Genomic DNA, 24,671 nt, shown 5'->3' with positions numbered 1-24,671 from the left:
GCACAGCAATGACTCAGACCCGAAACAGCACAAAGAACATCACTATTTGCTGACTTTCGGGTCCGCTAATGACTCGTATTGACGAATCGTTCACCTTCGCCCACACAGGGGACCCGGACGCAAGTCATGAGCGATAGCGACAAGATAGGTATAGACAATTATTATTAGTAATACTAATAAAATAATTTCATACGCTGTAAGTAAAAAAACACTACTATCTTTCGCAATGTCCTCTCAAGTTTTAATTACGGAGTACTTGTGCAAAAATGCCTTTAAAAGTCATTTATTTAAAACTATTTCTTTTTATACAACTCAGAATGGCAAACAAACTGTCGGCCCACCTGATGGAAAGTGGTAACCGTCGCCTATAGATATGAGCAGTACCATGGACATAACAGAGTTTACTGTTTCGCCCATGATACCCCCATGCGTTGCCATTCCTGAGGACTCAGATGTTATTCCTCTATACCCAGTAAACTCACGCCATATCCCCACCCTTCCAACCGAAACACAGCCATGCAAACACAACTGCTTCACGGTAGAAACACGAATATTTCTAATTCGATAAACAATACCATTTCAGATTATCAATTCGGATGTATTTTTTTAAGTTTATTACTTCATAACTTCGTCCGTTTTTTTGTGGTTGAAAATGGAATTAACCTCGCCCGCGCTATCGGTACACACAGGCGGGACACCAGTGAGAGATGATAACTGAGGATGAAGTCAAGCTAGTTGGTCCATTGTGACGAATTCCACAATAATTAAACCACAATGGATCTAATAGGGTATATTGCTGGCAATGAGGCTGTTACGCCCCATTACTAACAATCGCTTTCCTCCCAAATCCGTCCGTTGTAAACCAATTTGGAAAATTCTTTTATATATATGAAAGGACATGTTTACAGATTGATTCTAAAGACATTTTATCAAAATCGAGTTTGTAATATAAGTACTTTTTTAATCAAATTAGTTTTGCTACATATGAAGTCGGTTTTGTGAGGGAGACTTTGTACAAAAGTCGATTGCTTGGGTACCTCTGTCCAATTCGTGTTTCAGGAATGGCAACGCATGGAGGTATGATGGGCGAAACAGTACTGCTCATGTCTACAGGCGACAGTTACCACTTTCCATCAGGTGAGCCGTCAGCTTGTTTGCCATTCTAAGTTGCAAAAAAAAGTACACAATGAAAACGCTAACTCTTCTAATTTGAACACACGCAAATTCTTTACCTACCATTCGCTCGTGATCCCCAAATTTCCATATAAATCCATTTTTCTCATCTACTATCTCAGTTCTTAAAGGGACGTAGGAGCTCAAGAGAAACTGGTCATAACTCTATAGGCATAGAAATTCCTTGTTTATATTTATACCTATTCAAACCGATCAGAATCGGTAATATTTATTATGGTTTTTAGAATTGAGCGTTAACACTTTATTATAATAAGGTCGCAATTTAATTGGAGTGTTTTTGGCGGGAATGAAAAAGAAAAAAATACGCATCTCTGACAGCTAATGGACCGTGACCAGGTGTGAACAACCCGAGTGAAGGATTTATAATTAATTAATCAATCAACGCTACATAAAGGATCCATCTCTGGCGACTATATTCTTATATACATGTTATTATTTAATATTATTATATATTCTTTCTTTATTATTTATTGTGCACAAAAGGTTATTAAAATATAAAAACAAACATAATAGTGTATAAAGGCGAGCTTATCTCCAATGGAGATTTCTTCCAACAAACCCAATATGAGAAAACTGACAGTTCATTAGTAGTTACAGTCATACATGTGTACCGATCGACTTAAATGTTATAGTTATAATAAATAAATAAAATGTCGTTACAATTGAAAAGACTGATAGGTATAAATAAATAAATAAAAATATATATAAATACATATAAATAGATAGATATATATTATATATAATACACAAATATAATAAGTACGTACATCGGCATTGTGAGAGGTAATAATTCTTCAGACGTGATTTTAAAAATCCCAATGCTTGGGCTATTTCTAGTTTCATGAGGAAGTGTATTCCATAATCTAATTGCAGCCACAACAAAAGAGTCAGAATACGCTTGACCAGAATGAATCGGAGTTCGCAATAAAGAACGATTAAGAGTCCTAGTATTGCTTTTCGCTGAATACAGAAAGTTAAACCGCTCACGAAGATATGTTGGTGCAATGGGATTACGCAGGATATTATAAAGAAAAGAGAGTATATGTAGATTAAGTCGGAGCCGAAAAGGAAGCCATTTTAATATGAAATATCAATGAAATATTATTTAATGTGAAATATTTTTAATTAGATTAAATGTAACCTCGGTTTAGAATGTGTGGTATATCCCTTCCTATCCCGTGGCTGTCGTAAGAGGCGACTAAGGGAATTTGGTGGAAAAATAGGTAGCAGGGTCCTTCTTAAAACATCACCAAAAGCGTAATTGCAGTTGCCAATGCGCCTGTCAAGCGTGGCAACTACTAGCAAAGCCCCCCTTTATGGGGAGGCCTATGTCCAGCAGTGGACAGTTAACGGCTGGCATGGTGATAATGAAATTGTGACTAGAGACGACGTCTGTACATAAGTGATTCTTAAGATCATTTAATCTTAATAAATTATTTTAAGAAGCCAAAACTATAATTTTTAGAATTTTATTCTGTCTGTTTGTTTCATGCAGAAACTACTAAGCCAAATTGGATGCGATTATCACAATCATGTTTCTAAGGATCGAACTTAAAATCTGGTATGTGTGTTTTTTTTATACAACTTAGAATGGCAAACAAGCTAACAGCCCACCTGATGGAAAGTGGTAACCGTCGCCTACAGACATGAGCAGTACCATGGACATAACAGAGTATACTGTTTCGCCCATAAAATTCCCCATGCGTTACCATTCCTTAGAACTAAGGTGGTTTTTTTTAATGGATGATAATGGAATAGTAATCCCGCCTGTGCTATCGGTATACACCGGCGGGGCACAAGTGAGGGTTGATAGGTAAGAATGAAGCAGGTCAGCTCACCGTGATAAATCTAACAATAAATCAATCACGATGGTTTCCAGGGGGAACCACGAGGAGGTCGACCTGACAGGGTATATTGCTAGCAATGGGGCTTTTAATCCCCATTACTAACAATCCCTACTTCCCCCACGAACTAAGGTGTTACGCCTCTATTCCCCTTAATTTTATTAGAATACCCATGTAAAACCAATTGCTTCACGATAGAAACACGAATGAGGCAGAAGTACCAAAGCAGAGTTTTGTGCAGTCTCCCTCTGGTAAAGAGTACTTACATACGCCCCTTTTTAAAATGCCAGGTCTCCGAAAAATGTTCTTAAGTACGCCAATGCCCAAAACGAATAGAAAAAAAGTGTCGTCCCACGCAAACTCGCAAGTACCAGTTCGTCTGCTAGATGGCAGTTAGGTCTAACACCACCGGGGTCGTCGGCCGGTCGTCGCCCGCGCGTTTTCGGCGCGTCTTTTTTCTCGTGCCTCTTGCAATCGAGTTGCACTTTTTAGATGCACCTACTTGCTGTACGACTATCTAACGGGAACAATGGTGGCAGTGGAGTCGGCCGTATTTCACTTTATTGAGGTGTAATATAATTTTGGGCTATATATATATATATATATATATATATATTATAAGGCAATTATGTAGAGAGGTCAATTCTGTACATGAAATATATTTCCAAAATAACTATCGATACTGATGCCAAAAATGCAATCAGTAAAATTTTTGTCTGTCTGTCTGTATATTCGTTATAGAAACAAAAACTTTAACGCAACTTAGTACAATTAATCTTCATACTCCTGGGCAGGTTATAGTATACTTTTCATAACGCTACGATCAATAGGAGCAGAGCAGTGAAGGGAAATGTTGGGAAAACAGGAGAAGTTACACCATTTTTAAGCTTCCGTCGCGTGTGCAGCCTAATGGCCACTTTTTAAAATGTAAAAATGTCCACCCGTGCGCCGCCGGGACGGACCGCTAGTTTGTGGAATAAAATATATTACAAGAAGTACATATTCGTTCATTTCTTCAATATTCTATACCTTTTCACATACATAACTGCCACGTTGCTATAAGGTGCTTTTTTATTGTTTAAATAATAGTACATTACTGCAGCGGCCAGCAACTGAGGCATTGGTGGACGAATGTACAAATGTGGGCTGAGGCGAAGCCGAGGCACACATACGTGAGTCCATCAATGCCTAGTTGTGGCCAAGGCTTGTATAGTACTTTTCTCAAACAATGCGCGGAAATCAAAAACACAATTTTTAAGTTCAATGACGAATAACGAACAATAATAATTTTTCTCGCGCCATAATGTTCCTTTGTTTTTTTTTTTTCAATAAACAGCTTTCTATTTGCAAGCCAGTTCGAAATTTAAATAAAACTTTTTACTAGTTACCTCCTTTGTAGCCATGTTTCGAAGTAATAGGTCATTCCATTTTTAAATTATAGGACAGATATGAGTTTACATAGTAATTTATCTGGCCGCAAAACACGACAGATATGGATTTTCATACAACTTTTGCCGGCCACTGCCCGCATGTATCTTGGCCAGTACGGCAAGTTTGATTTATCTCAAAGAAGATTGTCAAAATAATGCTCACATTTCTAAGCATGTTTGAGAAAAATATATTTGTTCATTTATTAATGTATTTTTTTATATCTTTTCATATTGACAATCGCTCTCAACAACATGTCACACTTATTTTATATTTTCCCTTGGATTACTTTCCCTTAGTCTAAGCCGCTCGGTGGCAAATGTAAAATAAATTTTATTTCTCATTTCCATTACTGCCCTCTTAGATGGGAAACGAGGGGCTTGTAATACAAAAGTTTAACATTTTCAAATTAAACAGGATAAATAAACGATACCGTGATACAAATTTTTAATTTATTTTTTACTTAAGAAAAAAAATATTAAAAAATGAAAATGTTGTTTAAGTCTTTGTCTTTATACTTTTGATGAAGACCGTAATTATTTTTTTTTTTTATATTTACAGTTTCTCCGCTTAAGGTCCTGAATTTCAGCCGACTGTGTCTGCCGGGAGTAGTTTGCCATCCCCCCTCCTTAAAAGCCAATCATCATGATGTTCTGTGTACATATACCCCCATATTGATAAAAACATTTAGCTATCAAACTATTTTGTCTCTTACTCTTGTACTAAATTCCCAATTTGAAAGAAAGTGACAAAACAATGTTATAACTAAAATAGGTTTGTAGAAGTAGTTTAGGTTTGCAATAGTTGCCACGCTTGGCAGGCAGGTCGGCAACCGCAGTTACGCTTTAGTAATATTTTAAGAGGGATACTTTTGCCCATGGTTCAATCATTAAGTTCTCTTATTATAAATATAAATATTTGTACTATATTGTTATATATCGCAGTTTTCATATGACTTCTTAGCTCCCTTAATCTTTCTTATGACACCCATGGGAAAGAAGTACCCCTTCCTTTCCCATTCTATGCCGGGACCACAGAGAATGTTATAAAATATTTACAATCAAACTGTCTCCATAGCATCGCTGTGCGTACACGCATTCATCGGTGCAGTGCGTTGCACTATAGCGAGCCAGTTTGACTAGATTTTTGGCAACGGGCGGCCGCCCCCCCCCCCCCCCCTCGCCACGCCGCCCCGCGCCGCTTATGAGGTTTTGATGACTTAGGCCCGTGTGCACACAGCTTTACTTTATATGTATTGGCTGGTAATACTCTTGTTGTTTTTTTTAATCATTTTAACATTTAAAATGTATGCGATAGTATCGTTTGCCCATATACGTATACTTTGAATATTTTTCGATCCTATAATAATTTATAACTGCGAAAGTTTGTAAGCAAATATCTGTTTTTTAATGGATGACAATGGAATGATGACCTCGCCTGCGCTATCGGTATACACTAGCGGGGCACCAGTGAGTGATGATTGGTGAAAATGAGAAAGCAGGTCAGTTTAGCCCATCGCGACGAATTCAACGATAAATTAGTCACGATGGTTTCCAAGGAGAACCGCGTGGAGGTCGACCTGATAGGGTATATTTATAGCAATGGGGGCTAATCTGCTCATTACAAACAATCCCTTCCCCCAGCAGATATTTGTAACTCTTTCAGACAAAAACTACTGGAAGGATTATAAATAAAAATTTAGTACACGAATAGGTTATATCCTGACACAGCATATAGGATACCTTATGTACTGTTTCATGCAGACGGAGCTACGGGATACAACTATGTATTCATAAAGGAAAGTAGATACATATATGTTGCTTACACTCAGTCGATTTATGTACTTAGTACTTTACGGTATATTGTTTTGAAGGCAAATGTAAATAGGTAGTTACAAGTTGAGACCCTACTTTTTAAAAAAACTTTTTGTTTTAAAAATTAACACAAATCATTATTAAACTATACATATAAATCTTCCCTTTGAATTACTCTATCTATTGATGAAAATCGCATTAAAATCCGTTGTGTAGTTTTTAAAGATATAAGCGTACAAACGGCAGGAAGCGACTTTGTTTTATAGGTACTATGTAGAGAGTTGAAACTCGAGAGTACTCGCCACCAACAAACGCTTCAATTAAAACTTTACCAACATCCTCACGAGGGTAGATTGAAACGCGGCCTATGCGAGAACCATAGTTAGTTAAGCTAACGTTAACTATATTGGTTTTTAAACTTTCGCCTTAGAACTGCGAAATTTCTAATGTAAGTAGTATATTCATTTATTTTTACATTTATTATATAAGTAGGTAGGTATTTATAGTGTATGTATTTATGTAATATTTTATTATATATTTAAATATTTTATTTTACTGTATATTTATGTATTAATAGTTGTAGCACTTCAGCTGCCAGCTAACGACATGCTTTCTCACTGTATTAGGTTGACTGGAAGAGATCTCTGTCAGAGATAAGTCCACCCTTGCTCACAACATTTATAAATAGATTATTTTATATGTAACTTACAAGTGCAATAAAGAATATAATATATGGTGTTTTTTTTAATGGGTGATAATGGAATGGTATCCCCACCCGCGCTATCGGTATACACCGGCGGTGCACCAGTGAAGAATGATAGATGAGGATGAAGCAGGTCGGTTAGCCGACAACAAGACTTGTTCACGATGGTTTCCAGGGGGAACCACGTGGAGGTCGACCTAATAGGGCATATTGCTAGCAATGGGGCTGTCAAACTCCGTTGCTAACAATCCCTTTCCCCCCTAATATATGGTGTTGATAATAAATGAAATAGAGGCCTGCAGAATCATGTAGTTTTCCGGTATTGAAACTAGAATAATGTAGGGTGAAGTGAGTTGTTAGTAACGGAGGCTAGTGTCCCCATTGCTAGCAATACCCTATCAGTCACTACCATACGATTCACCTGGAATCTATCATGGTTAAATCCTGGCGAATTCGTCTCGATGGGACAAATGATTCGATTGATCCTCACCTATCATCCCTCATCCCTGGTACCCGTAAACGCCCGCCAATATAACACATACGAAATTGGTCACAGGCACACTTGAGTATCACTCTCGGTTTGTTACATACAGGTTTACTCTAATTAAGATGTAAATTAGATAAGCCTATAAAGCCTATAGCCTTTGGACAAAAGTCGTTTGCTTCGGTACCTCTGTTCCATTCGTGTTTCTACCGTGAAGCAGTTATGTTTGCATGGCTGTGTTTCGGTTTGAAGGATTGGTTATGGCGTGAATTTACAGGGCACAGAGGAATAACACCCGAGTCCTCAGGAATGGCAACACATGGAAGGTATCATGGATGAAACAGTATACTCTCTTATGCCCATAGTACTGCTCATGTCTATAGGCGACGGTTACCACTTTCCATCAGGTGGGCCGTCAGCTTGTTTATAAAGTAATAGTATATAACGTAAGTTAAAAACTACTCAAACGATTTTAAAAATTCTTTCATACATAGAAAGCTACATCATACAGCATTCATCACCATCATATCAGCCTGTAACTGTCCACTGGTGAACATAAGCCTCCCCTTCAGGGGTTTTTGCCAGTAGTTGCCACGCTTGGCAGGCGGAATGGCAACCGCAGTCAGGGTTTAGAGATGTTTTAAGAGGGACTGCTGCCCATTTCTCGCCCACCCTTAGTCGGCTCTTACGGCACTATGGGAAAGGAAGGGGTAGCCGGGGAGTATAGGGGTATTGTATACCGGGACCACACGGCTACGTTAAGTATTACTTACAAAAATCCTATCTATCTATGTAAAGCCGGGCAAGATTGCTAATGTATAATAATTTTCGGAGGGGGGAAAGGGATTGTTAGTAATGGGGTCTAACAACCCCATTGCTAGCAATGTACCTGTATATCCACGTGGTTCCCCCTGGAAACTATTGTGGTTAAGTCTTATGGAATTTCTCACGATGGGCTAACTGACCTGCTTTCATCCTCACTCACCTATCATTTCTCACTGGTGCCCCGCCAGGGTATACCGATAACGCAGGGTTACCATTTAATTATCATCTATTAAAAAAAAATACTCGGGCATTTTTAGAACCTTCTGGAAGTTGTATTAAGACAATTTTCACGCTCTATATCAGGCAAAATATAAAGGAAACGAATATATTAAATCTTACCCACTTTCTTCTCGTTTTGTACGAACTCAAAGCGTACCATACACACACACACCTAACACTCACATACATCATATAAAGTTTATCGGATTGGACGAGTATCTGGGGTGAGAAATTTTTCTAAATTTGATTTCCCGAAAGCCCATAACTGCCCAGTTTTGTTTGGGTGTTCGAAATTTTCAATAGACTTCCGAAAAAGACTGACATCCGTCTTTTTCGGTATTCATGTGGTATTTTTTTTTACAACTGTGTTACCGATTTTAATATTTCATTTTGCGGTTGATAAGATTTATTCCCTTGTTGGTATTATTAATTTATTATTATTAATTTTGTCAAAATTGGAGGAGCCGTTTTTTGTTGCGAAGTAACAAAACTATTTATTGTACTGCAAAATCTACATGTAATAACTCGTTTCCGCATTCTAAATTCCAATATCTACAATGTAAGATATCGAAACATCTTGTCGTTCATCGGTGTTTGTGTGCGTGCGTGCGTGCGTGCGTGCGTGTGTGTGCGCGCGTGTGTACGAGCGTGCGTGTGTGCGTGCGTGCATTCATACTTATGTGTGTATGTGTTCACGATTGGAAACGCTTTTTTGTAGACCAAAATGAACTTTTAAGAAAAGACAGTTTAGCAAAAAAATATATTGTATGAGAGATTTCCCCTTCTTTTTAAAGTAATTCAAAAAGCCCATTAAACTCCAAGCAATGCTAGAGAAAAACTCAGTAGGTCACAAAAGAACAAATTGTTTGTTAATTTGTTCTTTAACTACTGACATCTTAACGATTCAATCAATTTTCAGTTTTTTTTTTATACAACGTAGAATGGCAAACAAACTGACGGCCCACCTGATGGAAAGTGGTAACCGTCGCCAGACATAAGCAGTACCATGGACATAACAGTACACACACATACTGTTTCACCCATGATATCCCCCATGCGTTGCCATTCCTGAGGACTCAGGTGTTATTCCTCTGTACCCAGTAAATTCACGCCATATCCCACCCTTTAAACCGAAACACAGCCATGCAAACACAACTGCTTCACGGTAGAAATACGAATGGGACAGAGGTACCCAAGCAATCGACTTTTGTACAAAGTCTCCCTCTGGTTTGACTTTGAATTGGACACACGCGTGGTATTGGGGATAAAAAAAACATAAGCTTTTTTATACCAGTCAGTCAACTTATCCTTACTCCAGTGACATTACAGCCGGACAAAGTCGCGGCTGAATACTAGTAGCGAGTATAAATCCACGAATCCCTTATGTCCCATGCGATCACTATCCAGTGGTTAACAAATCCAGACTCTGCGTTTAAAAGGTTCTTCGTTTTTGGAGAGGTGTTTGCGAACGATAAATTATGGCCAGTAACTGTTGGATGCCGGGCCCTTAAAGAGCACTGGTTACGGTCTGCAGAAAAACAATAATTATAATAAGGTCACAAGAAAAAAAAACATGTCATGGCAATTTATTAAACCATACTTCGTCTACAAGATCGAAATATATTTATTTACTGAGATAGTAAAAAGTAACCTATGATCTTCCCCGTCTCCAGTAACTCACTATTAACTACTATTAAGTAACTACATATACGGGAGGGGAAGGGATTGTTAACAATACGAACTACCAGTCTCATTGCTAGCAATATAACCTGGTAGGTCGACCTCCATGCGGTCCCCCCTGGAAACCATCGTGCTGAATTTCAAGTGTACTCATCACGATGGGCTAACTGACATGCCTTACAAGTAGTTTTAAATGTAGTTTTCTTCTAGAAGTAAAATGATTTATTATATCTGAAAATACGCTACTTCTAAAAATGTAAAGAGATATTGTCCTGATATATAATTACAAAAAAAAACAATCTTAAGAAATTAACGAATTTGCATACAAATTTTCATCCAAATATTGTATGTTAATTTGTCAATCTTACGTTTGTTTTTGAACAAAAATAAACTTCCATAATTCTAACTAAAAGATTTCCCATATAGTTTTTTAATACCTCACTTTGAAATTTCCAAAATCACTGAATTACTTATATTATTTACTTATAATCAGAATTCTTCATGAGAACGAAATTGTAAGTACGTATCAACTATAATTTAAAAAGACTAAGACAGAAGAGTAATTCCCGCGAGAAAAAACATACCATACTCGAACAAAAACCACGGACGGTAATAAAATATATATAAATATTAAAAATATGACAGTCAGTTGGTTTGTTACCTCTTAGCGCCTTAACAGTTTAGATAAACTGTTAAGGTACTAATCATAATCATAGTGTTTAGTTAAACACTGTGATTTTTGCCTTACAGGTACTATAGGCGATGGTAAACGACATAAGCTTTTTATCTCGCGAACGCAGGCGAAGTCGTCGATAAAAATTAGTCAAATAATTATTAAAATTTAGAAATTCCATTTATCTGCTGTCGGTACTTCTGATACGTACCTATAGCATACGAGTAGCATTATCATTCCCATCTCACTCCGCGCGACTCGACCCGGAAGGTTTCCATCCCCCTCCTTCCCAACCCACCCCACCACATATACATAGCTTTTATTGTTTTCGCAACAAATTGTCAGACAATGAAGCCGTATTGAGGTTATTTATTTTTGTTATTTGTACTATCAATATGTTGGCACAGTATAAATACAAGACCTCTCATCAGACAAATCCTCACAGAGACAAATCAAAACTACTATAAGCTATTTTGTTTATTCAGAGTAACCCAAAATACTTGTCCATCCAATATTGTGCACGTAAACCAAATTTCAACAAGATTTGTTGAGCTGTTAAAGTGCCAAGGGGTAAGGGTTATTTTTATGGGTGAAAATGGCATGGTAACCCCGCCTGCGCTATCGGTATACACTGGCAAGGTACCAGTGAGAGGTGATAGGTGAGAATGAAAAGCAGGTCAGTTAGCCCATCGTGACAAATTCAACAATAAGTTAGTCACGATAGTTTCTAGGGGGAACCGCGTGGAGGTCGATCTGAATGGAACTGACCTCTAACCTCCCCATTACTGACAATCCCTTCCCCCATAATAGTTAATAATTGTTGAATTCGTCACCGTGGGCTAACTTGACTTCATCCTCACCTATCATCCCTCACTGGTGCCTCGCCAGCGTACACTGACAGTGCAGGATTAGCATTCCATCTACACCCATAAAAAAAAACATAAACATGGCTTTTCACACTGTGTGAGCTGCCTGTCTCATTAATAAAACCGCCACTCATCTCTAACATAACTACAAAAGTCGTTTGCTTGGGTACCTCTGTCCCATTCGTGTTTCAACCGTGAAGCAGTTGTGTTTGCATGGCTGTGTTTCGGTTTGAAGGATGGGATATGGCGTGAATTTACTGGGTACAGAGGAATAACACTTGAGTCCTCAGGAATGACAACGCATGGGGGTATTATGAGCGAAACAGTATACTCTGTTATGTCCATGGCACTGCTCATGTCTATAGGCGACGGTTACCACTTTCCATCAGGTGGGCCGTCAGCTTGTTTGCCATTCTAAGTTGTATAAAAAAAAAACATACTGTGGCGATATAAAACATCGTAAACATTTTAATGCACTTTTTATTACAATATTACCTTGATCGCGAAAAAATCTTAACACAACATTATTACTCCAACTTGTGGATGTCTTTTGAGCCTATTTAAGGAAAATTAATAAATATTTTACTGAAATAGGTGTTTTTCTTTTATGCGACTTAGAATGGCAAACAAGCTGACGTTGCACCTGATGGAGAGTGGTAACCGTCGCCTATATATATGAGCAGTACCATGGACATAACATAGTATGCTGTTTCGCCCATGATACCTCCCATTCTTGAGGACTCAGGTATCATACTTCTGTACCCTGTAAATTCACGCCATATCCCACCCTACAAACCGAAACACAGCCATGCAAACACAGCTGCTTTACAGTTGTAACACGAATAGGACAGTGGTACCCAAGCAAAAGACTTTTGTACAAAGTTTCCCTCTAGTCTCTTTCACGCGAGCAAAACCGCGGGATATCGCCAGTGTTAAATATAATTTAATTACAGGATGTCAAAAGCAAAAACAAATCACCGACCACCAGTGGGCTACATTAGCGCCCGCTGACACGCGGTGAAAGCTCCGCGGACAACACACAGACATAGTGATGTACCTAATAATCGATTAACATTTAATCGATTAAGTCCAGAAACTACCTACCTAGAATATCGGGAGGGGGGGGGAGGGATTGTTAGTAATGGAGACTGAGAATCCTATTGCCAGCAATATACCCAACCAGGTCGACCTCCTCGCGCTTCCCCCTGGAAACTATCATGGTTAATTCCTGATGAATTCATCATGATGGGCTAACTGGCCTGTTTTTATTCTCATCTATCACCCTTCACTGGTGCTCCGCCAGCGTATCCCGTTAGCGCAGGCGGGGTTACCATACCATTTTCACACATAAAAAAAAACTAGAATATCGATTGAGTACAGATTGCAAGTTTCATATCGAAGCTAGCTGTAAGACGTGGCTTTGACTGCGTGAAGTACGTTTATAGGTTAGAAGTGCCCTTTGTGTTAATCCAATATAATTTTGACTTTGTCAATACCTTAATCATTTACGATTTATTACATTACGTAATCGATTATTACATGATTTGTGGCCCGAAACAAACTATACCTACATTAATATATTTTACAAACTTTATGTTGCTGTCAGCTTGACCAGCCTGCCTTTTGTCATCAACTCAGACATTATCTGTTTACTTCTGAACATAGGTCTCCCCCATAGAATGTTATAAGGAACAGGGCCATTCCTTATGGCAATTTACCATTGGATAGATTTGCTAGTAGTTGCTACGCTTGGCAGGCGGGTTGACGCCGCAGTTTGGTTTTGATGATCTTTTAAGAGGGACACTGCTGCCAATCCCTCGACTTATATTTAGTTATATCTTTTTTGATATACATATTTATATTTTTACATTATTCTTCTTTATATATTTTTTATGTAGCATATTTTTCTTTAGTTCAAACATGTACAGTTAGCGTAGTATATGTTGGCTTCATTGTTCCTTCAGACATATTTTTTTTTATTTTTTCTCTATCTATCTTAATAAATAATGAAGAGTTTATTTGTTTCATTGAACGCGCTGATCTATTTGAACCAGTCGTATTTAAAAAATTCTATACATATTTGACAGCCCATTTTTAAAGAAGCATTAAATGTCGCGGGATACAACTAGTTATGTATAATTGAACTCGTCCGAAAAAAACAAACATAAAGTTTCCTGTTAATCGATTACGTACAATCATCGATTAATAATCGATTCAAAGCGACTATTGAACAACACTACAGCACAATGATGGCTATTGATCAAAACGACAGCTACTCTCTCTCGGGACGCGGGCACGGTTATTGGAAAATACAAAGCTTTATAAAAGCCGCAATAGAGGTCGCAGTTGCATTGCACACGCTAAAAGTTCATACAAATAAATCATTTGGTCGTGAAACCTGTTATGAAGACAAACATCACGTAATCACTTTTACCAGAGGGAGACTTTGTACAAAAGTCGATTGCTTGGGTACCTCCGTCCCATTCGTGTTTCAACCTTGAAGCAGTTGTGTTTGCATGGCTGTGTTTCGGTTTGAAAGGTGGGATATGGCGTGACTTTACTGGGTACAGAGGAATAACACCTGAGTCCTCAGGAATGGCAACGCATGGGGGGCATCATGGGCAAAACAGTATACTCTGTTATGTCTATGGTACTGCTCATGTCTATAGGCGACGGTTACCACTTTCCATCAGGTGGGCCGTCAGCTTGTTTGCCATTCTAAGTTGTATAAAAAAATGTATAATACTGTTTTTTTTTATTGGACAGTACTAAAATGGTAACCCAAACTGCGCTATCAGTATACACTGGCACGAGGCATCAGTGTGGTATAATAGGCGAGGACGAAGCAGGTCAGTTAGCCCATCGTGACATGATGGACTAACTGGCCTGTTTTCATTCTCATCTATCACCCTTCACTGGTGCTCCGCCAGCGTATTCCGTTAGCGCAGGCGGGGTTACCATACCATTTTCACCCATCAAAAAAAAATTACAGATTAAAATATACACATAAAGGTACAAAAGGCGGTCTTAGCCTAATCCTTATTACCTAATCCTTAATCTTAGGTCTTTGCCTATTTATTTATTTTTATGCCTATGCTATTTAAATAAAAATTTAACTAAACGATATCTGTACATAAGATATTTAAGAAAATAATATCTTCATACCAGCCCTGAACTGTTTACTGCTAAACATAAGCCTTTCCCTGAAGAGGAATTTTACAAGTAGTTGCCACGCTTGGCAAGCGGATTGGCAGCCATAGTTAGGCTTTGGAGATGTTTTAAGAAAGACGCTGCTACCTAACCCTCGACCTCAGGGGGAAAGGAATTGTTAGCAATGGAGTTTGACAGCCCCATTGCTAGCAATATGCCTTAGTAGATCGACCTCCACGTGGTTCCCCCTGGAAACCATCGTGAACAATTCTTGTTGAATTCGTCACGATGGGCTAACTGACCTACTTCATCCTCACCTATCATCCTTCACTAGAGCCCCGCCGGTGTATACCGATAGCGCGGGTGGGGTTACCATTCCATTATCATCCATTAAAAAAAACCCTCGTCCTCCTCGTCGTTAGTCGCCTCTTACGACACCCACGGGAAAGGAAGGGGTGGTCCATCCTATGTCGGGACCACGCGGATAGGTCATTAAATTGACTATATTTATTTATTTATTACTTACTATAATTACATTACACGTTATGATTAAAATTGTTTACAAACATTACAAAATACAACACGACATGAGGAGAGAGGAGCAGACATATTAATTTACCCTTTAAGTATTCGACAATAGAATATTGACGTATTATTGAGGATGGAAAAGGGCATAGGCCACTATAATATGTATATACCAACACATCCCATTAATACAGACGAAATCGCGGGTAACAGCTAGTTTCTTATATTTTTTTTATGTGTGAAAATGGTATGGTAACCCCGCCTGCGCTAACGGGATACGCTGGCGGAGCACCAGTGAAGGGTGATAGATGAGAATGAAAACAGGCCAGTTAGCCCATCATAATGAATTCATCAGGAATTAACCATGATAGTTTCCAGAGGAAACCGCGAGGAGGTCGACCTGGTTGGGTATATTGCTAGCAATGGGATTCTCAGTCTCCATCACTAACAATCCCTTTCCCCCCCGTTTCTTATGTTGTACAAATGGAACTTCAATTTCACAAATGATTTGACGTCACTGTACAAACGTGGGAAAAACTTTCTGTTGTGTCGTCTAACGTTTGCCGTCTCCAGGTGTGACAGGGCCCTTAAAAGTTTCCCAATTCAGCTACATGTGAAAAACATTACAATCTACAAGTAGCTTGGGTATTCCCTAATATTGGTTTTCTTGTTATTTCTGTGTTGAAGATTGTTGTAAAGTTTAATAAATCCTTACTACTTGTAATTTTTTTGTTGTACTCGGTGTTTCTTTACGTGATAGAATCCGAGATGAGGATATTCGCAAAAGAACCAAAATCACTGACATAGCCAAAAAGATAAGCAAGTCGAAGTGGCAAAGGGCTGGTCACATAGCTCGAAGAATCAACACCCAATAAGGAAGAAAGTTTCTTGAGTGGCGACTCCGTACGGAAAAACGCAGTGTAGAATGAGTAGTGAGAGAAAAAAAAAAAAGTAGTGAGAACGCAATGTCTCACTAGATGGAGTGACGACCTCAAATGCATTGCAAGGAGTCAATGGACGCTGGTAGCTCAGAATCATTCCTAATGGCAGTCTATGGGAGAGGCTTATGTTCAATGGTGGACAGATAAGGACTAAGATGATAATGATGGTAAATCTTTAATGTTACCATCCTTAACAATATTGTAAATTTGAATGCATGAAGATTCTTTATTGTTCCCTTCTAATAATTATACAGATACCAAGGTTACCAATATGCACAGACAAAAATCTTAACCCTTAAAAGCCTGATTTTTTAAATCAAATAAAAAAATATATAAGGGTACACTTTTACTGTGTTTACTAATAGGGAAAAATAGTAAAAAAAATCAAAATGATATTTTTATATATTTATTAAAAAAAAATAGTAACATGTAAATAATCAAATATTAAAATAAAATCGATTGTAGGCGCCCAATGCAATTTATAACCCCGGTATCAAATTTGAAACTTCAGGTATTTAAGGGTTAATTACAAGAAGTAGAAAGAGCCAACAATGGCGACCTTATGGCAATATAGCAATCTCCCCTAGACAGAGGAAGAGAAGAAAGGAATAAAAAGATAGGTCTGGTCAAGGCGTAGCAATAGAAAAATTAAACAATAAAAGATTTTAATTTTGCCCAATTCTGAATTTTGCTATTCATTTTTATAATCAAGCCCGCGTCAATTCGAAGTTTCGAATATAAGATCGTTTATGTGAAATCTATGCAACCAGTTTTTATACTATTCAGTAGCTAGGTCTTTTGCGATAATAAAATTATTGGACGATATTTTAAACGAAGATGAATTGTCCAACACTATGAATATTCATTTAAGTGCTTAACTGGGTTGATACTCCTAAGTGGTTGCTTAAATTCATTGTTCAATATGAATACCCATTTTTTTTATTATGTTGGTACTACGCTAGACGTTTAAAATAGACCTATTGTTTTTTCTCGAAACACTTAATGGAAAAAATTACTGTGTGTATATATTAAGGGTAAGTATATTATTGTTTATTTGTAAACTAGCGTGCTGTGTTTCTCTTAAAAATAGTATATTTATAATACATAGAAATGTAAGCGTTGTTTTTCTAATAGCTGTAATTCTTACTAATATTATGAATATGAAAATGAGTATGTCTGTTTATTTGTTACCGTATAGCGTTTTAAGGAATTAACCAATCACTATGAAATTTAGTATACAAATTTAGTATAATGGGATGGAGAAAAATATAGGCTATTTTTATTCCGATCAAAAATAAATATCCCGGTTACATGGACAAAGTCGCGGGTAAAAGCTATTTATCATATATATAAAAACCAGACTGAATACACAAAATATCATTATATTTGTGTATGCAATATAAATGATGTAGGTGATCCAATATAAATGGTTGCATAGATAAAATTGTATTTTTCAACATAAGGGCAGTGCCGACTCTTGAATAACGCAGTGATTACTTTGTGCCCAAAGCGTTTTATGCATCCACAAGAATGGTTGCGAAAGCACTTTGTCTTCAAAGTAGGCCGACCGCACATAACACATCTACACTTAACATTACTAAGTAACCATTCAGCTAAGTTATTCTCAGAAACCGGCTTTCTCTCGTTACGGGATTGAACCTTCGACCTAACGAGAATTTATACGATATGAGATGCCAAAATTGTATTTATTGATAGGAAAATTCAGAGAAGTGGAGTATTAAAGATTGGGGGAGGATGATTATTAAATGGGACTGAGGGGGAGCAGAGAGTAGGAAATATGAGGAAGGAATTTAATCCATTACTCTACCAGAGTTGTTATAATGCATAATTTACAAATTACTGCATCTTTTGTTTATTTTATGATTGTAATTAATAAATTACATTGTGTAATGTAAGTTTTTATGTTGTTTTTTTTTACAACACGGGGCAAACGAGCATGCGGCTCACCTGATGGTAAGTGACTACCGCCGCCCATGATCACCCAGAACACCAGCGGCATTACAGGTGTGCTGACGGCCTTTTAAAAAGGAATATACTCTTTTCTTGAAGGTTATGTTATCGTATCGGTTCGAAAATACTGCTGCTGGAAGTTGATTCCAAAGAGTGGTTGTGCGTGGAAGAAAGTGTTTTGAAAAACGCACAGTGGAAGACAGCCACTCGTCCAGATGATTGGGATTAAACTTTAGTTTGTGGCGGGTTGTACGGTGGTGAAAATCAGCAGCAGGTATCAATCCGAACAATTCCTCAGAGCACTCCCCATGATAAATTCGGTAGCAGATGCACAGAGATGCAACATCTCTGCGCAGTTTCAGTGGGTCAAGTCGTACAGTAAGTGCTGTGTAGAATTATAGATACTTGTATCTCTATTTTAAATGTTTGAAGGAGTGTATATTACTCGCCGAACGATTTATGCCTGATTGTAAACTCTAGGCTTACGTACACTGGAATTTATTATATTTGTAATCACTTATGATAAATAAAGAACTTTTCAAAACAAAACAAACTCTACCAGAGACGGTGAAGCTGATGCAACGAATATTATAAACGAACCAGTATACTCTGTTTTTTTAATGGATGAAATTGGAATGGTGACCAGTGAGAGATGACAGATGAGAATGAAAAGGCAAGTCAGTAAGCCCATCGTACACAATACACCTGGAGTTCAACATGACGGTTTCCAGAGGAGACCACTTGGAGGTCGACTCGGCAGGGTATACTGCTAGTAATGAAGCTAGTAATATTGGCTAAGATAAAATTATAAGTTCATTTTCTTTAGATCAGAAAGAGACGTATTGATATTTTCTTGTAATATTTTTTAAAGTGTTATTTTTTTATGCAACTTAGAATGGTAAACAAGATAACGGCCCACCTGATGAAAAGTGGTAACCGTCGCCGATAGACATGAATAGTACCATGGACATAACAGAATATACTCTTTCGCCCCATGCGTTACCATTCCTGAGGACTCAGGTGTTATTCCTCTGTACCCTATGAATTAGCTGCCATGTCCCAACCTTCAAATCGAAACACAGCCATGCAAATACAACTGCTTCACGTAGAAACACGAATGGGACAGAGGCCCAGGCAAACGACTTTTGTACAGTCTCCCTCTGGTAAAATATATGATTATATATGTGTTATATAACATATATCTATGGTATAGTTATATATATACTATTCCTTTGGGTATACAACACAACTGGTTCTCCAGAACTGTATAAAAAAATGTAACTCCCTATTTTTTAACAAACATTTCCCAAACACTTTATTAAAGTTTGATAAAAAGAAAGCTTAAACGTCTCACGTGTTTTTGACCAATTTAAAGTATCTAAGTTCAAAATATGATAATGTAAACACCCGGCGCCGCTCGCACCTGCTAATTACAAGCAGATGGTTCTCGGTCTGTATCTACTCAGAATTATATCGTGTATTCATGTTGTCCATTTGATTTTAAGCCAAAATATAATAATAATAAGCTACTTTATTCAATAATATTAAACATGTATAATACAGTATATATGCCATATGGTTCTGGCATAGAATGGGCCACCACTTTCTTTCCTGTAAATGTCGTAAGAGGCGACTAAGGGAACATAATGGCAGAGAGATAGGCTGCAGCGTTTAACTGCCTAACCGTCTAAAAGCCTAACTGCGGTCGCCAACCCGCCTGCCAAACCTGATGTAAAGTGGTAACCGTCGTCTATAGACATAAGCAATACAATGGACATAACAGAGTATACTATTTCGCCCATGATACCCCCCATGCGTTGCCATTCCTGAGCACTCAGATGTTATTACTCTGTACCCTGTGAATTCACGCCATATCCTTCAAACCGAAACACAGCCATGCAAACATCTGCTTCACGGTTGAAACACAAATGGGACAGAGGTACCCAAGCAATCGAGGTTTGTACAAAGTCTCCCGGTGCCTATGTTTAGCAGTGTAAAGTTAATGTTTAATATAGTAATAATTGTCTACGCAATAGATGTATTGGTTGACCTTCCCATGAATTTACGCAATCCCATGACTTTAACTTCAAATTTGATATTCATAGCTTTTCCACGAATATAATCAGTCAATCTGCTCTGAAGTCGTTCAGCGAGAAGATGGCGGAAATATAAACATGGCAATAATTCAGGTAGTTAAAATTTATTTATATGAATGAATGAATGAATGAGTATACTTTATTTGCATTATACAATATAGAAAATAAACAAGACAATTTACAAACACAACGATACAATTGTATAAGTACAGTAAGACGGTCTTATTGCTGAGAGCAATCTTTTCAAGACAACCTTAGGGTACTGGACTAATTGTTGTACAAGTAGGTATGATAGTGCTGTATAATTAAATAAAGCATCTTTTGCAAATTAAAAATATATATTTATTTAATACCAAAAATCCACAGCGCTCTTTTTAACCGACTTCAAACAGAGAGAGCATCTCAATTCCATTGTATTTTTTATGTTTATCACCTCCTATAACTCTTCATTCTTTTTCTATCTAAACAGTTTACAACTAACGGATTAATGATGGTAACAAAGTTTCTTTTTGAAGTAAGTTGCAAACTACTTTACTCATAGTTGCTACCATAACACTATGGTCGATTGATTCGATTGAAGTTGATTGATTGTGCTTCACGGTTTCTTTCTTACTGTTTTTTGTCACTTCTTAGTCACTAATATTATAAATATGAAAGTTTGTTTGTTACCTTATTTTTAGTGTTTTAATGAATCAACCTATCATTATGAAATTTGATATACACAGTGTTAATCGAACAAATATATCACCATGTGATCCTAGCATAGTACCACCATGGGCTACCTCTTTCTTTCCCGTAGGTGTCATAAGAGGGATAATTACCAAAGGGAGATTTTGTACAAAGGTCGTTTGTTTGGGCACCTCTGTCTCATTCGTGTTTCTACCGTGAAGCAGTTGTGTTTGCATGGTTGTGTTTCGGTTTGAAGGGTGGGATATGGCGTGACTTTACTGGGTACAGAGGAATAACACCTGAGTCCTCAGGAATGGCAACGCATGGGGGGCATCATGGGCAAAACAGTATACTCTGTTATGTCCATAGTACTGCTCATGTCTATAGGCGACGGTTACCACTTTCCATCAGGTGAACCGTCAGCTTGTTTGCCCTAAGTTGTTTAAAAAAAAATGAGTCTAAAGAAACTAAATGGTCGAGAAATTAGCAGCAGCGTCCGTTTTAAAACATAACCAAAGCCTAACTGCGGTTGCCGTCTCACCTATCACACTTGGCAACAAATGGCAACCCCCCCCCCCCCCCACCTTACCCTTTGTGGAAGACCTGCGATCGGCAGTGGACAGTTAACGGCCGACATGATGAATCGAACAAAAGACCGTGTCACTGAAATATTTCACGTCTTGCGTACAGCATGTTATGGGGCAATAACACAGAAAGGATTTGCACCATTGTCTCAAATTGAAGCCTTATTCACCACACGAAAATGCAAATTATTATAAATCCTTAAAAAAACACGACTTACGCGATTTTAGACTTTAATCTATTGGGTGCAAAGATGACCAGTAATTTCTTGGTAGTCCAAAGAATCGGTTCGATTCGTAAGATCTCAGCATCTTTGTTACCGGCCGTTTGTTCGGGGACTAACGGTAATTCAGGTTTCGGCGTGTCTTATATTGCATTACTATATTTTAGCCATTTGGATGTGTTCTTTTATGCGTTGGAAATTAAACTGCAATAAACTGTGACGAATGCTTACTCGTATGCTGGTATGACCACATATTTATGTCTGTTATCCAATTTTTTTTTTTTGGATAACAGACTTTTAACATAATCGTTATTGGACCAGCATATTGATATGGCTGTGTTTCGGTTTGAAGGGTGGGATATGGCGTGAATTTACTGGGTACAGAGGAATAACACCTGAGTCCTCAGGAATGGCAACGCATGGGGGGTATCATGGGCGAAACAGTATACTCTGTTATGTCCATGGTACTGCTCATGTCTATAGGCGACGGTTACCACTTTTCATTAGATGGGCCGTCAGCTTGTTTGCCATTCTAAGTTGTATAAAAAAAATTTTTGATATTGTAAGTAAAATATATATTAATAAATAAATATATATTGCTATATATTATATTACCCACTACTAATGACTAGCTGCTATCGTTTTAATGAATTCATAAGGTAAACAAGGACTTTTTTGAAGATATATTTTTGACTCGTTGTTCGAAGTATTATTATAAATGTTTGGTAGAACTTAGCAACCAAAGTTCCGATGATAACTCCAACACAAAACTCACGTTCGTTGAAAACTTTAAACAAACAACTACAAACATAAAACCACGTAGTTTAGTTGTTTGTTACCACTAAATGCTAATGATAGGGCAACGTGACTCAGAATTATATATATTTATTTATTATAATGCATTCATGTACATAATATAGAGTTGTTGCAATGTTCTTATGAGAATCTGTATAATATTTATAAAATCTCTGTAATAAACATAAAAGATTAAACATTAACATAATTAAACAAATTTTTTAAGAAAGTAACAAAACAATGTAAGTAAATAGATTTATAGAAGCTTATAATTTTTATGAATAAGGGGTTTGTATTCTATAAAACTCATGCCTATATGTATATATATATATTACGGTTACCATTAATCCATTAGGTGGAAAATCATGAGTGAATTTACTGGGTACGGAGGAATAACACCTTAGTCCTCAGGAATGGCAACGCATGGAGGGTATCATGGACGAAACAGTATACTCTGTTATGTGCATGGTACTGCTCATGTCTATAGGCGACGGTTACCACTTTCCATCAGGTGGGCCGTCAGCTTGTTTGCCATTCTAAGTTGTATAAAAAAATATATAAAAACCGTTCACCTCAAGGACTTATCCCATGTCGGGTGCCATATTTATTAAGCGTGACAGGAACGCGCGTGACAGAATTCCGATATACGAGTCATATCAGTTGATGCGTGTTGAACAAGCTCGGTATATTAGCTTAAAATGTATTGAGCGGTGAAAAAGCCTCATAGATTACCTGCCTTTGCTTTTAGTAACGAAATATTAAAAAAAAATTCACGACTATAATCCTTGCTGTATGGTTCCGGCATAGAATCGACCACTGGTTCCTTTCTCTCGGGTGTTATAAGCAATAATTAAGCGAACTTAATGATTGAGGAATGAATAGCAACGTTCCTTTTAAATCATCACCAAAGCCTAACTTTAACTAGGCACTTCCTTCCATGCACAACCACTCTTTGGAATCAATTTCCAGTAGCAGTATTTCCGAACCGATACGACAACATAACCTTCAAGAAAAGAGCATATTCCTTTTTTAAAGGCCGGCAGCACACTTGCAATGCCGTAGGTGTTGTGGATGACCATGGGCGGCGGTAGTCACTTACCATCAGGTGAGCCGCATGCTCGTTTGCCCCCTGTGTTGTAAAAAAAAATACCGATAGCACAGGCGGGGTTACTATTTCATTATCGTCTATATATTTTATACAACTTAGAATGGCAAGCAAGCTGACGGCCCACCTGATGGAAAGTGGTAACCGTCGCCTATAGACATGAGCAGTACCATTGACATAACAGAGTATACTGTTTCGCAAATGATACCCCCCATGCGTTGCCATTCCTGAGGACTCAGGTGTTATTCCTCTGTACCCTATAAATTCACTCCATATCCTACCCTTCAAAGCGAAGCATAGCCATGCAAACACAACTGCTTCACGGTAGAAACACGAATGGGACAGAAGTAATCAAGCATTCGACTTTTGTACAGTCTCCCTCTAGTTGTATTACCATATACATATAAACCTTGAGTCACTCTATCTATTAAAAAATCCGGCTCGAAATCCGTTGCGTAGTTTTAAAGATCTAAGCGTATATAGGGACAGACAGATGGGAATCGACTTTGTTTTATACTAGGTAGTGACTATTTATCATCAGCTATTTCAGCTATTTGTTTATTAATCAACTTTCTTTTCACAAGATTATGAATGCCTACAACACTAAGGGTGTCACGTACTCATTGCTGACCCAAAAGAAACCTTAATACACCCTTTTAAAGCTCAATAAAGTTAGTCCCCAGGGAAAGCCTCGGCAGGAAACTCATTCCACAACCTAAATGAATTTAACTGTAAAAAATTAGACTTCAGAAGCAGTGTCTATCTAAAAAGAGATTTACACATTAATGAGATTTCCTCATCAACTCATTTTTCTTCTAATTCCTGTGTTAATTAACTTCTCCATAGACTTTTTAGGGTTCCGCTTTAAAATTGATAAACCATTT

At 37.7% G+C, this 24,671-nt stretch overlaps 1 protein-coding gene across 2 annotated transcripts in view; it reads right to left on the bottom strand.

Moving 5' to 3' along the window:
* The window catches only part of LOC113520843 (uncharacterized), a 104,092-nt gene that overhangs the window by 4,205 nt on the left and 75,216 nt on the right, over positions 1 to 24,671 (bottom strand). The window lies entirely within an intron of this gene.

Source organism: Galleria mellonella, unplaced genomic scaffold (assembly GCF_026898425.1).
Source record: "Galleria mellonella isolate WM207_F2 unplaced genomic scaffold, CSIRO_AGI_GalMel_v1 utg36, whole genome shotgun sequence".
Taxonomy (NCBI): Eukaryota; Metazoa; Arthropoda; class Insecta; order Lepidoptera; family Pyralidae; genus Galleria; species Galleria mellonella.
This window is presented reverse-complemented; position numbering and strand designations above follow the sequence as displayed.